We start from the raw sequence: 16,861 nt of genomic DNA on the forward strand, positions 1-16,861 counted from the left end.
GGAAGACGGGTAACTAGATTTGGGGTAAGCCACTGGTAATATCTACCATAGCTTTATCTTTTATAACAAATACAACTGCAATTCTTTTAGATCGAAAAAATACTAGAAAGACGGAGATTACAGAAAAATCCAACACAATCCACAATCTCAATGTAAGGTACAAAATTGGAAAACTAGAAGCCTTGAGAATGTAATTTCTATTATATGAATCATTTCTTTTTTTTTTTTTAAAGATTTTATTTATTTTGACAGAGAGAGAGAGAGACAGCGAGAGAGGGAACACAAGCAGGGGGAGTGGGAGAGAGAGAAGCAGGCTTCTCGCAGAGCGGGGACCCCAATGTGGGGCTTGATCCCAGGACCCTGGGATCATGACCTGAGCCGAAGGCAGATGCTTAACAACTGAGCCACCCAGGCACCCCTATTATATGAATCATTTCATTTTACTAAGCTCTTATTTGTTTGACTAGTCCTTCTAGCAACTTTCAGCATTATCTTTGTTGACAGTAAAAGTTTAGTCAATATACCAATACAGACTTTTCTAAAAGCTCAGTTCAGGGGTGCCTGGGAGGCACAGTCAGTTGAGTGTCTGACTCTTGGCTTCAGCTGGGGCTGTGATCTCAGGGTCCTGGGATCAAGCCCCACCTCAGACTCTACGCTCAGTGAGGAGTCTGCTTGGGATTCTCTCTCCCTCTGCCCCTCCTACTCGCGCTCTCTCTAAAAATACATAAATCTTGGGGCACCTGGGTGGCTCAGTCGTTAAGCGTCTGCCTTCGGCTCAGGTCCTGATCCCAGGGTCCTGGGATCGAGCCCCGCATCAGGCTCCCTGCTCAGTGGGAAACCTGCTTCTCCCACTCCCACTCCCTCTGCTTATGTTCCCTCTCTCGCGGTGTCTCTCTCTGTCAAATAAATAAATAAAATCTTTAAAAAAAATAAAAATAAAAATACATAAATCTTTTAAAAATAAATAAAAGCTCAGTTCATATCATATCAAACAACTGCTCAGAAAACTTTATCAGTCTGCAATAGCTTGCTAATAAATAAGACCCCGTTCCACTTTTACCATTTTATTTGCCTAGATAAAAGTAGACCCTTGATAATAGAAAGAGTTTTGTCCTGAGTCATCTGTAAAATTCCAAAGTCCCATCACAATCTGATCTAATACCAAATTCAGCATTCCACTCTTCTATTTATCCGAAGTACTGTTACTATCGTCACTGAACACCACTGTCTTTTTCCTCTTTACCACTAGAAGAGCTTTTTTACTAATCAACATAGAAAGGGCTTTTAATACCACGTAAGGGTTCAGGTCCATGTGATGCTGGGCTGAGAACAGCAGAGCTGGGTTGGCCTTGGAAGCTTGGCCGGCAGCTAGAGGCACGCACTAAGTGACTCACTCCCAAACAAGAGCGCTGCAGAAAGCCTGGTTCAAATGCTTGCTTCAGCAAAATTCAAGTTTCTAAAATGTCATGTATCTTTGTGTAATTAGCATAAAGTCAAAACTTTATACGATTTAGTCCATAAAAGCTGATTTTGTTTACTGTGCCCTAAAATGGCCCACGCTTTCCCACATCTGGCTCTTTTCCACAAAGTATCTTCTTTCTATAATGCCCACCCCCATTATAGAGAGTGAAACCCTCCTCATTCCCCAGACTTCAACTCAGATTGCACATTTTCCCCAAAGCCGTTCCAGATCCCTTCACTACAATCATTCTCTAATTTGAACAAATACAGTACATTCTCTGCACTTCTTGTCACCTGTCACTGGTTTTATTCTGCTGTATATTATCATATTTGTTCACTAGTCTTGTGCTCTCCACTGGATCAAAGGCTTAACTCTATACCCCACCTTTGAGAGAGAGTTTTGTACATACTAAATACATAGAAATTTGTTTGCGTTTAATTAAATCTGGATTTGTTTTTTTAATTCGACAAAATAATTTAATCTTGCAACATCAGTCCCCACCACGGTTTTTAAAATCTGGTCATGAATTATGACCCTCAAAAGAATAATTAGCCCATTGCTTTCCATTTGGAGGTCCAGAGAAAACTATTAAAATATATCTGAATGGATGGCTTTGAGCAAGGAAGAAAGATTGCCCACGAATATCTACACAAGGCATTCACTATTCTACTATGCAGCCCATTGCCCTTCGCCTCCCCACCCCCAAATTTAAGCAGCAGAATCCTGTACAGCAAAGTTTCTTGAGCTTCAGCAGAGAATGAACAAATTTCCTGAAACAAAAATTAGGACACAGGAATTCTGTGCCATTTCCACGTAAGTCCCCATTTAAAATGTAGCTGTAAGTAGCAAAACATCTTAAAATAACCGGGATATTTCAGTGCTTGGTGATCAGAGCAAATAAAACCAAAGCTGCCTCTGAAAACTGTAGCTGTGTGATTATAATATCTACATCTGCTTTTGATTTTAATATAAGCTTAATTTCTGCTAGAATCATCCCAAAGACATAATAATGATTTGCTGGTGATGGGCAGTACACACAGAGAGAACTGTGGAGAGAAAGCTTTGGCTTCTATTAGATTGAACTACACAAAATTGCCAACACTCTATAATTTTTGACCTATGAAAAGTGAAACTAAATACAGTTCAAGCTAATAATTTTTAAACTCTAGTATTTCATATTATTTTTAAATTATAATCTAGAAATGTTTGATTTGTAACAAAAAATATACAGTCCTTAAAGCAGTGAAAAAATGGATCAGGGATTAAAATACTCAAAATAAAAAGTATTAAAGTATTAAAATACAAAGAAGAAAATACTTACAAAATACCTCATAATGCACTTGTATCCAAAATATGCAAAGAACTCTTAAAACTCAACAATGAGAAAACAATCCAGCTTCAAAATGGGCAAAAGATCTAAACAGACACCTTACTACAGAAAATGTATGTATGGTAAATAAGCATTATACTCAACTTCATAGTCATCAGGCTATTGCAGATTAAAACAACAATGAGTCACCACTACAAACCTATTAGAATGGCTAAAATCCAAAACACTGACAATACCAAATGCTGACCAGGATGTAGAGCAACGGGACCAGTCGTTCGTTACTGGTGGGAATGTAATAGTACAGCCACTTTGCAAGACAGTGTGCCAATCTCTTACAAAGTGAAACACAGGTTCCCATAGGATTCAACGATCACACTCCTAGGTATTTACCCAAATGAGCTCAAAACTTATGTCCACATAAAAACCTGCACCCTGGGGTGCCTGGGTGGCTCAGTCGTTAAGCTCTGCCTTCGGCTCAGGTCATGATCTCAGGGTTGTGAGGTCGAGCTCCACATGGGGCTCTGCGCTCAGAATGGAGTCTGCTTGAGACTCTCTCTCCCAACCCCCATTGCTCACACGCAGTCTTAAAAAAAAAAAAAAAGCTTTTGGGGCGCCTGGGTGGCTCAGTCGTTAAGCGTCTGCCTTCGGCTCAGGTCATGATCCCAGGGTCCTGGGATCGAGTCCCACATCGGGCTCCCTGCTCGGTGGGAAGCCTGCTTCTCCCTCTCCCACTCCCCGTGCTTGTGTTCCCGCTCTCGCTCTCTCTCTCTGTCAAATAAATAAGTAAAATCTTAAAAAAACACACACACAAACCTGCACCCAAAGGTTTACAGCAGCTTTATTCATAATAGCTAAAACTTAGAAGCAACTAGGATGCACTTTAGTAGATGTATGTAGTACATCCATACAATGGAATATTTTTCAGCAATAAAAACAAATGGCTTATTAAGCCACGAAAAGATATGAATAAATCCTAAATACATATTGCTACATGAAAGAAACCAATCTGAAAATTCTGCATACCATATGATTTCAATAATATGACATTCTGGAAATATGAAAACAGTAAAAATATAACATTCTGGAAAACGATGAAGACAGTAAAACAAAAAAACAGTTGTTGCCAGCAATTTATTGAAAGAAAGCAAGCAATGAATAGGGTGGAACACAGGGGATTTTTAAAGAAATGAAAATATATTCTGTGTGATATCATAATGATGGGTACTTGTCATACATTTGTCAAAAGCCATAGGATGTACAATATAAAGAGTGAACCCTGATGTAAACTATGGACTTTAGTTAATAATAATGTATGGATATTGGTTCATCAGTTGTAACAAAGGTACTGTGCAATATGCTAGTAATAGGGGAAGTGAGAGCAGGAGTTATGGTGAGCGGGTGTGTGGAAGTTCCCTGTATTTCTTGCTTAATTTTTTCTGTAAACGTAAAACTGCCCCCAAAATAATCTATTAATCTTTTAAAGACTACATACCATATAATTCCAAGTATATAACATTCTGGAAGAAACAAAGCCAAAGAGAAAAGATCGTGGTTGCTCGGGGTTCAGAGGGATAGGAGGAGGAATGAATAGGTAGAATACTGGATTTTTAGGGAGTGAAACTATTCTGTAAGCTGCTCCAACAGAGAAGCATGACATCACATATTTGTTAAACTACAGAACTAGACGACACAAAATGTGAACTCTAATCTAAAATACGGGCATTAGTTAATGGTATTAGTATTGGTCATCAACTACAGCAAATGTACCATACTAATGCAAGATGGTAATACTAGGGGTAGCTGGGATGGATGTATAGGAACGCTGTATTTTCTGCACATTTTTTTCTGTAACCCTAGTACTGTTCTAAAAAATCAAGTCTATTTTTTTAAAATGTTATCAGGGAATACACTTCTTTATTAAATCTGGCATGTGTTCCAATTAAACTGTTCAATGTAAAAAGTTCAAGTCATAAGAGCTAACACTTTAAAAAGAGTGTTTAAAAAGAGAAGGCAGATAAACAGGAAAAAAAAAAAAGTCTGTCTTACTGGGAGAAAAGCAACAGAGATGTATTCTTGCAAATGTAGGTTGTATATGATTATACTGTATCCCTTTTTCTTTCTTCTGCCCTATGGTTCAGAGGCAGATGTGCTATTCTAGAAAAGCCACATCACAATTTTTCTCTAGCTGATTTGAAGCTATTGACCATGTTCTCATTATAGGGTTGATGGAAAGCTTTAGAAACGTTACAGAAAAATGAGAGGGAAAATAAGCGTAAATGCCAGAATCCTGTATAGGGATGAGGGAAGGCCTAAGTCCAAGAATTTCCACTTTCATTATATTTTCATTTCATTGGTTCCATTCCAAATCTTCCTTTGCTGTACTTTCAAAAGCCCCTTTTTATTTCTTTAAATATGTTAAGCAGACTTATTTTACATTCCAAAACAGTCTGTTCCAAACTGCAGTCTGTGTGGAACTGATTCTATAAGCGTGTTTTTTCTATTAACTCTTGCTTGTGGTGGCTTATTTCCTTAGGCATTTAGGGAGAGGGGAGTTCTTTATTGTGAATTTGCAGTCCTTATGCTTTATTTGTGGGACCTCTTTATGATCTAGATTTCAACTGTGTTCTTCCAGAGAGACTTCCTTTTCCTTCAACCAGAAACCAGGAGTACTGCCAACCTAAGACCACTTTCAACTAAACATTCAACTAGAGGTTCTTCAGACCCTGTAAGTAGTATGAACTCAAACTCAAAACCTGCCTTCATGCAGGCTTATCATTAGGAATTCTCATGGGAGACTTTTTTCTGTTCCACAGTTTTCCACAGAAAAAGTTCTGTTCCACAACCAAAGCAAAGACACCATCCCCTCTCCACAGCAGGTTTTTTTCTAGTTCCTTCACTCAGGTTTTAACAAGTTGGTGAACCGACTCTGTGTGGGAGTTCTGATCTGACCCCGTCAGCCTCAGGCCCGGTCTCCTCAACCCCTTACGTGCGCAGTCTGTTGAAACCCAGGCTTTAGGCCATTAAAGATCAAAAGATACCTCAGGGACAAATGCTGGCTCCAGCAGTCACTTACCCCTCACTTATCTTGTCATTTCTGTCCTCTGAAGAATTCCTTTTTCTGCCAGCTCACTCATGCTTTAAAAATTACTGCAAAAACAAATACATCTTATACCATTTTTAGGTTTACTTTACTAAGAGGAACTTCTCTAAACATCTAGTCTGCCATATAGCTAGAAGTAGGACTCTCCTACTATTCTAAGTATGAAACTATATATAATTCACAATCCCCAGCAGATTTTCTCAGTTTGCTTCAGCTTTCTCTGACTTGCTGCCATGGCCTTGGAAACGCCAATTCCACACAGTGAATCTGCTTCTGGACCCCGGCCTCACACAGATCATTTTGACCTCACATCAGTCAAACTTCCAGTACCAGGTCGGCTAAGTTTTGTGTTTCTATTGCATTTCACATTTGTTCTATTGCATTCCACAGAAATATACATCTTGCTTTATTATTATGCTGTTTTCATAAATTTTCTATATAGTTGGAACAAAGGTAAGTATAAACTTAGGTTACTACATGATCTTGACCAGAAATCAACATTAAACTATGTTTTTAAAAGAGGACTTTCGGGGCGCCTGGGTGGCTCAGTCATCAAGCACCTGCCATGGGGTTCCCTGCTCAGCGGGAAGCCTGCTTCTCCCTCTCCCACTCCCCTTGCTTGTGTTTCTGCTTGTGCTGTCTCTCTCTCTGTCAAATAAATAAATAAAATCTTTTTAAAAAATAAAATAAAAAATATATTTAAAAAATAAATAAATAAAAATAAACAAATGAAATAAATAAATAAAATAGAACTTTCAGGGGCGCCTGGGTGGCTCAGTCGGTTAAGCGTCTGCCCTCAGCTCAGGTCATGATCCCGGGGTCCTGGGATGGAGCCCCCACATGGGGCTCTCTGATCAGTGGGGAGTCTGCCTCTCCCTTTGCCCTTCCCCCTGCTCATGCTTTCTCTCTCTCTCTCCCTCTCTTGAATAAATAAAATCGTTTTAAAAAAATAAAAAATAAAAATAAAATAGAACTTTCAGGGAAAAAAATAGAACGTTCAGATCAAATTTTACAGGCTTTTTTTTAAGAATCATATGTTTTTTCCTAAAACATTAGCATCTAGGGTTAGTAGCCAATGGTATCATATTAATAAGACAGAATGTTGAGAACACGAATTTTTTTAATTTAAGTATAATTACCATCTACTATTATATTAGTTTCAGATGTACAATATGGTGATTCACAATTCTATACATTACTCAGTGCTCATCATGATAAGTGTACTCTTAATCCCCTTTACCTATTTCACCCTTCCTCCACCCACCTCCCCTCTGATAACCACCAGTTTGTTCTCCATAGTTAAGAGTCTGTCTTTTTGTTTGTCTCTTTTTCCTTTGTTCATTTGTCTTGTTTCTTAAATGCCACATATAAGTGAAATCATATGGTATCTGTCTTTCTCTAACTGACTTATTTCACTTAGCATTATATCCTCTAGATCCATTCACATTGTCACAAATGTTAAGATCTCATTCTTCTTCATGGCTGAATAATATTCCATTGTGTATATACCACATCTTCTTTATCCATTCATCTATGGATGAACACTTGGGTTGCTTCCATATCTTGGCTATTGTAAATAATGCTGCAATAAACACATAGGGTGCATATATCTTTTCAAATTAGTGTTTTCATTTTCTTTAAGTAAATACCCAGTGGTGGAATTACTGGATCATAAGATGATTCTATTTTTTTTTAATATTTTATTTATTTGACAGAGAGAGAGAGAGCCAGAGAACAAACACAAGCAGAGGGAGTGGGAGAGGGAGAAGCAAGCTTCCCGCAGAGCAGGGAGCCTGACGCAGGGCTTGATCTCAGGACCCTGGGATCATGACCTGAGCCGAAGGCAGACGCTTAATGACTGAGCCACCCAGGCACCACTGATGATTCTATTTTTAATTTTTTGAGGAACTTCCATACTATTTTCCACAGTGGCTGCACCAATTTGCATTCCCACCAACAGTGCACAAGGGTTCCTTTTCTTCACATCACCAAAACTTGTTTCTTCTTGTGTTCTTTATTTTAGCTATCCTGATAGGTGTATAGAGAATAAGAACTTAATAATCTCTGGACTCGGTAAACTAGAGATGGAGATCTCTATAGTTTCCTATAATATACATGAGCCAAAGAGCTAGAAACCAAAGACCAGGGCAGAACCTAGTGAGGATATCAAGACATCACTATCTAGTAAAAACATAGGTCCAGAAGACACAAAGTGAAGGTAAAGAAGGGAGAAGACAGCCACATCTTGGTGACTAAGATCCAGGAGGTAGGGTGCTCAGAACTATGAGCTCAACATCAAATATCAAGAACAGGCCTGCACTCAGCGCTCCTCAAAGTGTGGTCTGCTGGCCAGGGCTGGTCCTCAAACGCTTGTTACAGGTCTGCTATGCAATAAGACGCTATGCCAAAATTTAAATCAACTGATTCAACACGCAAGCTTTTCTTGATGAAGTAAAGAGTACATGCACTTACATTCTGGTAAAAGTTCCTTAACTCCCACCAATAACAAACAGTTGTTTGACCATCCACATTAAAATCACTGCTTTAGATAATCCCTGTTTTGGCCAGAGATTGCCTTAGACTGTAACAAGAAGTAGATTTGGGTCCTGAAGGTCTGTAAAAAAAAAACAAACCTGACTGTAGCTGGTTAAGAAAAAAATGAAAGGATTAAAGGCTACCTATGAATACAAATAACATCTCCACTGGGAATTCATCATCTCCATTGGGAATCAATTCAAGAACTAAATGATACTAAAAATGACCTTAAGAATTGGAAAAGAAATTAAACAGTATTACTACCATGTTAACAACCAAATAATAGGTTTAATTTCAACCTCCAAAAGTGTCATAAGTTTTGGGGCGCCTGGGTGGCTCAGTCGTTAAGCGTCTGCCTTCAGCTCAGGCCCTGATCCCACCCCGCATCCGGCTCCCTCCAGTGGGAGGCCTGCTTCTCCCTCTCCCACTCCCCCTGCTTGTATTCCCTCTCTCACTGTCTCTCTCTCTGTCAAATAAATAAATAAAATCTTTTTTTAAAAAGTGTCGTAAGTTTTAATTATTTATGCATTCTAATTTTATGTCAATACATGCTATACTAGTGTGGCATATTATGATCTTTACAATACTTATTTAACTTTATATAATTATACTTAATTCTATCCTTTAATAAGATATTATTTATTTCTTGATGTATGTACATGCTTTTGTTCCATGTAACCACATCCACGGCACATGGCCTCAACCAATGAGCTCTGAAAACTAATTCAGAATGCAAAAAGTGAGTTATGCTAAAATCTAACTAGCCTTATTATCTATTTCTAGAGACTATGCTCAACAATAAAGCTTTTTAAAATCGGGTAATATTCTAAAACAAGATTGCCACCAAAATTTTCATTTTTAAGATGATGTTCAAGACTTGTACATTATCATTCAGAAACAGCACAATGCCTACACCTCTATGACAAGACCAAGTCTGCATTATTATAATACATGTGAAAATTCATAATCCAGAAGAAAATATCTTTAATAATTTTTTAAATGTTTTATTATGTAGGCAGAATACAAGGTATATATATATATATAACTTCTCTTCCAAAATATATTTGAAACTGAAATCTATTAATATATTTTATAAGTGTTTTAAAGTGATGGTTGAAAAATAAGTTAATGAAAAAAAAAATCCAATTGCGCTTAATACTTTATTCCCAAAGCAATACAGCTAAATTGTGCTTTCAATTTATTCTACAACATATTTGAATACTATACATAGTTGATAGCTTTAAAGTGGTTACTAGCTCACTGACTCATTCTAGAACAATTCTTGAACACCATCCATGTACCTGTAACTGCTACATGCTGTTTCGCAACCATTAAATGATCCTATTCTGTTGCAAAAAATTTTATCAAGATCTCTGCATCCGATGATGTAGAAATAAGTGCTTCCGAAAATTCTGTGCTCTACTTACATGTTTCAAAATGTATTTCTTTTTGCCTATGATTTTGAGAATGGATTTTTCAAGGTTTGTTCCACTGTCGATGTGCAAATCCCACTCTCAAAATTTCACAACCAAATATTTTGCATCATTATTGCACACCCTGCCAACACCTACAGAAGGAAAAGTAAAGGCTGTAAATTCTATAAAAACACCAATAATTCATGTGTCAATGTTATCATTGCTGTCATCTACCTTCCTGAAAGCTGTTACAAATGACAAAGAAAGATTAGATAATTTCTACAGTTTTGAGCAACGACACCAGCGAGAGAGTATAATTACTTTTCTAGCTCAGGCCTTAGTTAATGTATTAATACCAAAACACACTAGTTAGTCTTCCAGTTTAACCACAAACGTGTCAGGTTTGTTTGGAGTTCCACTGAATTTGGGAAAGATGTATGAATGGTTGGTAACAGTTCAAAGGCTTTAGAATGAAGCCCACATTTGTCTGTGGCCCCAAATCTTAGCTGAAAATTGGCTGATGCGAGCAGGTGTGACGTAGGCGGCTGAATGTAATGGAAAGCTCACAGGCTTAAGTGTCAAAAGAATTGGGGATTGGCCCAAGTCTATCACTAACTAACTGTGAGTCTTGGAAAAATCAGTTAGCTATTCAAGACCTTAGTTTCTAATCCATGGGACAGGCCCACGTGACCTGTAAGAACCCTTCAACTCTCACATCCTATAATTCTGATTCTATGGCATGTTTGGTAATTGAAGGTAGACCCTCCACCATTCACTGAGCAGAAGAAACCCTCCAGTCTTCTGATTGGGGTCCATGTATTCTTATACTAGGTTAAACGGCAAGAGCATGTTGAAATAAGAATCAGAACACAAGGATTTATCATCCTTTGTGAGCCACATTCTTATGCACAATGCTCAGCAACAAGGCTTAGAGTGCTAAACATTTTGATGCAATAATGACAATGTAGTTCACCAAACAAGGCCAAGCTCAGTGGTTTCCGGGAAACCGAAAAGGGAAAGAATGTGGAAAGAAATAGTAGAGACTTCAAATGATGAAAAAAATGAATGAAGTTCAAACTGAGAATCAAAAGAGACACAATAAAGACCTAAAAAGTGTGGTCAGTGCATTTAGAATGATTGGAACCATGGAAAGCTTTTGCTAACAATGCTAACAAAACATCTCTGAGAATATTTTATCATTAAAGGAGTCCCTGAGATGAGATCAGATTGATGATTCTTTCTTGGAAAATGAAAAACCTAAAATTGAATTCTTCTGATTTGGGAAAGCTAGAATTATTATGCAACTTCATTAAAAGCATTTTTACCTAATTCTAAAAGTTAAAGATGTTCTTTATTTGAAAAAAAAAAAAATCCCCTTAGTCTTATTACCACAATGGAGCACTCAATACCTCTGAAAAATTAGACTGAACATGAATTATTATTTATTTACATTACTCAAGAAGCCTGTCATTACAGTAAAGAGTTACATTGTATATAAATAAAACAATGAAATAATAAAATTACCTCAATTATGAATCCCTTTCTTTAGGAATATAGGTAATTTAATAGAAAGTGGAAAATAATAGAACTAAGCTATTAAAATTCATAGTCTATTTCCCTTCAGATTGTTGTCAGTATATACATATATTTATATTACATAGTTATAGTTGATACTTACAATTTATCTAGAATTTTTACCTTTTTGTTTTAGATCACTCATTTCCAACTAAAAGTCCTTTGTTGACAAAATCCACATACTTGTCACTTTTATTATACTACCATGGTGTTAAATGGGTAAAACTATGTATAAATTTCTTTGATATTCTATTTGAGAGCATTTAAGTTGTTTCTTACTTTGTTCAGTTTGGTTCCCCTTGGCTGTTATTTCTTTGTAAATATTCCTAAAAGTGGAATTGTGCAGGTCAAAAATAAAAATAATGTCACAGGTCAACAATTGACCAGTTGCTTTTCAGGGGGAAAAAATCCAATTTAAAAAGGTATCAACAACTGGGTATTTGCCCAAAAAATACAAAAACACTAATTCAAAGGGACACATGCACCCCTATGTTTATAGCAGCATTATTCACAATAGCCAAATTATGGAAGCAATCCAAGTGTGTATCAATAGATGAGTGGATAAAGAAGATGTGGTATAAATATACACAATGGAATATTATTCAGCCATAAAAAAAGAATGAAATCTTGTCATTTGCAACAACATGGATGGAGCTAGAGAGTATAATGCTAACTGAAATAAGTCAGTCAGAGAAAGACAAATACCATATGATTTCACTTATATGTGGCATTTAAGAAAGAAAACAAATAAGCAAAGGAAAAAGAGAGAGAGAGAGACAAACCAAGAAACAGATTCTTTTTTTTTTTAAGATTTTATTTACTTATTTGAGAGAGAGCGAAAGTGAGAAAGATCTCAGAGGGAGAGGGAGAAGCCGACTCACCCCTGAGCAGAGAGCCTGATGGGGTGCCCAATCCCAGGACCCTGGGATCATGACCTGAGCTGAAGGCAGATGCTCAACAGACTGAGCCACCCAGGTGCCCCATAAAACAGGTTCTTAATTATCGAGAACAAACTGGTGGTTACTAGAGGGGAGGTGGGTGGGGGGTGGGTCAAGTAGGTGATGGGGATTAAGGAGTGCACTTGCTGTGATGAGCACTGAGTGATGTACGGAAGTGCTGAATCACTATAGTGTACACCTGAAACTAATATTACACTGTATGTTAACTACACTGGAATTTAAAATTTTTTTAAGTTTTTTAATTAAAAAATGTTTCTTCATCAGAAAAAATGGCTAATATTTTGATAATGTTCAAATATTGCTGTCTCCATCTCCACACCACTCCCACTATCATATAATTATATTGTATTTATCATTATTTTTGCTGATCTGATAAATGTATATAGTGCCTAAAGATTATTTGAATCTGAATTTTATTTTATTGTTTTTTTAAAGATTTTATTTATTTATTTGAGAGAAAGAGCAAAAGCGGCAGGGAGGGCCAGAAGGTGAGGGAGAAGCAGACTCCCCACTGAGCCGGGAACCCAACTTGGGGGGCTCGATCCCAGGACCCTGGGATCATGACCTGAGCTGAAGGTAGATACCCAACTGACTGAGCCACCCAGGTGCCCCTGAATATGAATTTTAATTACTGGTAAGGCTGAACATAATTCTTTATGATGATTCACTCTATTTCTCTAAATGCATGAAGACAATTAAGTAATGATCCTTCATATATATCAATGCTTTCCATATTTTGAAATATTGATTCTATTTACAAGCGCAACATATACATATTACGGAAAGTCTAGATATAGAGAAAAGTATGTGAAATGGTATAAATGGTATAAAAACTGTCCATAATCCCAACACACTTTCCCCTTTAAATAGTCTATGTTATAAAAAGTGAATTCCCTTTTTTCACCTCCCCATCCATCCCATCCCTACTAAAAGTAATCACTGTTTAGCATTTGTTATATATCGTCCCAGGATTTTTCTATGACTCTTTAAAAATAAAAATGGAATCATACTATTGTCTTAAGCAACAGGCTCTTTTTCCTGAATACTATTATCACAGACATCTTTCCAATATATATAGATCTACCTCATATTTTGATAGCTGTCTGCCATTCTACTCTATGTTTACAATAATAAGTTATGAAACCAGGGTGAAGAAGGGCAAAGAGGTCCCCCGCTGATAGCTGAGGCAGCCATATTACATCTGTCTCCTTTCCCCATTTCAGGTATGGTCTCACAGGTACCACCAATTCCCTTGCTTCCTTGGTCTTGCATTGCAATCACTCAACCTCTCCTCACCCCTGCCTCAACTCCAGACCCATTTCCTCCATTCTTGGTGGACTGCTGAGGGCTGTCAGAGAAAACCCCAAGCCCTGCAGGCTGGCTCCCTGTCCTAGCTAGGGTTCCAACCTCAGCGGGGCTGTCTTCATTGTTCACCACTGCTCTTCTCTCCTCCTCACAGCATCTACTCCAACCCTTCCCCACCCTGCTTCAAGGTCCCATCCCCACTCTGCCCTCTCATTCCAATCAATCGTATGGTTTCATCTCTAATTTACAGACTAGAGAACATGCAGGCATGACCTCTCTCACTTTCTCTTCAGCTCCAAACCTGCCTTTCTAGGCCCATCCTTCTCTCCTTTCACCCTGAGTCAGAAAAGGGGCATCTTGATTCTTTTCTAAGTGGTACCCCGCCATCTTCAATCTCATCCTCTCTGCTATATGCTCCCCTCATTATCATAGAAACAAGCAAACGTAAATGCCACCTTACTAATGTTAATAATAAAAATAACAATACTAATAATAAATATTTGTATAGCACTTAAAATGTGCCAAAACCTGTTTGAAGCACTTTACACATATGTTAACTAATTTAATCTTCATAACAGCCTATAAGATAGGTATTAATTATAACTATCCCATTCTACCAATCAAGGAACTAAAGCACAGAGAGGTCAAGGGACCTGTCCAAGATCACACAGCTAGGAAGTACAGAGTTGAGATTCAAACCCAAAAAGGTTGGCTCTTAACCACTATGTCCCATGTATAGAAGCTTACATAGCGGAACTATAAACCAGGAAGGAAATATAAAGCAGAGTGGGTTTCAAAGAGTGAAGGGGCAGCAAGGCCTGTAGAGCACCTAAAACAACAGAAAGGGACTCTCTGAGCTAGACAGGAAATCAGGGGACAGGTACCAGAGCCCACTGTATGGCAAATGATGGCGAGGTCATCGGCGGGGTCTATCTTGTGTTGCCTATTCTATGAATACAGCTATTTTCATTTTCTCTTGATTCTATCATCTCAAATTATCTCCATACAAGTAGTTAGCCTGACAGAGGAGCTCTTCTTATCCATGGTCAAAGCCAATACTCCTAAGCCCATGGGAACCAACCGGGCAAGAGATGAGTGGCTCAGCACAAATCCTCCCCCAACGTGTGCACAGCACCTCCACGCATTTGCCGTACTGGAGGTGACCCACACCGTTCAGCCACCTTTTTGATACTTAAACCCTCTCTACTCTCTCCAGCCTTGAAAACCTTGCCCCAGACAGATCAATCCCACTCAAATCATGGTAACTCTTCCTTAATATTTACCAGAACTCTGTCTCTTCATGGCCTTCCAATTACCATGTTTTTTCCTAAGCTATCAAAGATTAAAACTAATACTTCAAATAATAGTCCTTTAGATATCTTTGGGAAGTGAATATTGTGTGATTTTCTACCAAACCATCCCCTCTTTCCCCACAACACACACACCCCTCTTCTTCACCAAGCTAAATAAATATACTCAGTCCCATAAATACAAACAATCCTTCATAGGACCTGGTTTTAAATCTCTTCCTCATTCTTGTCGCTCTGTAATCCATAGACCCATTTTGCTCACCTCTCCCATAATAGGCAGCGTAACTGCTACATCCCACTGCTGACTCACAGTGAGCGAATCCTAAAGATTTGTTTCACATATGCATCTTGTAACAGCCATGGCTCATCCTTCCTCTACTGATGCAGCTAGAATTCAGGAGTCCTGTCTGCCCACTGAAGTTCATACTAAACTTGTGAGCCTCAACCTCATTTCACTGCGCCTACCTTCCCTAGCTCCTAAGAGCTGGATCCACTAACACCAACAATACCATTACCACCTTCAGACTAAACTGGATCCCACTTCCTCCATCAATCTTGACCAAGGCAAATGCGCATTCACAGCCTCAGCCTACCATCTGAAACACAGAATTAAGTCACTTTTCCAGCTTTTACTGACAAATCAAACCTGGGATTCGGGTGGTTCCAGGACTATTCCCAGGGCTCCTACACTGCCCCTTCCCTCACTCCTGCCCCAGTGCATCCCTAAAACTGAGTATGAATTTTATCCCTAAATCACCAGTTCAATGGCCACAGATGACTGCTTTCACCCAAATCAGTGATCTTGAAACAATATTCCCTTGTAATAGGAAGAATAAGACAAAACTGCAAAATTAGCCATTTCCAGAAGCTATCATTCAGAAAACATATTCTTTGGTCTATAGGTAGCAGGCTAACCTTTTTCTATATATGGAAGACAATCTCACATTCCCCTAGAAAGTGTTACTGAACTTCCAAAAGTAACTTTCAATAAATATTTAAACCAATTAATGCCAAACAGTTGGCAAGCATATACACTAAGATACTTTAGATACTACCAATAATATCATTTTTCACCAAAAATATGTCAACAATCACAGGCAAAAGGACAGAGGTCATCTAGCCCTACTCCCTTGATGTTAAAGTAGGAAAACCAAGGCTCCAAGAGACTAAGTGACTTGTCAAGGTGACAGATCAGGCCACTGACAACCTTGAAACAAGGACTCAGGTCTCCAGATTCCCCACCCACAAAGTACCTAGAAATCTATGAGATACAATGGGCTTTACAGAGGTTGAAACAGACACTGTATCTTCCCTAAAAAGTACATACATGTGGTAAACAATGTGATCCACAGGATATTATGAAATGCTAAGCAATTAAAACATAAAGATGATACAGATCAACACTCATATGCCTTTATCATAACAGCTTCTCCAAGTATTGACTGTAAAACAAGATAGTTGTTAAAAGCTGATCATTTGGATCCTCTCTTTTCCACTTAGTAGCTACATATGCTTGAGGATGTTATTCAACCTCTATTTCCTCATCTGGAAAGTGAGGATAGTAGTGTTTACCTCACAGAGTGCTAATAAAGACTACATAGTAAGTTATAATGTACTTGGAACAGTGCCTGCCCCTGTAGGCACACAATAGTTGCTCTTCTCTACTTATGTATTATTCTTTTCCACTTAGATAACAACCAACTCTTGATATTTATCATATCTCTATAAGTCTAGCCAACTTTCACATGACACTGGAAAAGAAAACAAGTTTTCCTAAAGGATCCAGGTTTTGAGTCAAAAATTAAATAATAGTAGAGACATGGCAGAAAATAATGGATATACATCCAAGGCATATGACAAGTGGTCAGAA

Source organism: Mirounga leonina, unplaced genomic scaffold, assembly GCF_011800145.1.
Source record: "Mirounga leonina isolate KUSES-001 unplaced genomic scaffold, KU_Mleo_1.0 Mir_91, whole genome shotgun sequence".
Classification (NCBI taxonomy): domain Eukaryota; kingdom Metazoa; phylum Chordata; class Mammalia; order Carnivora; family Phocidae; genus Mirounga; species Mirounga leonina.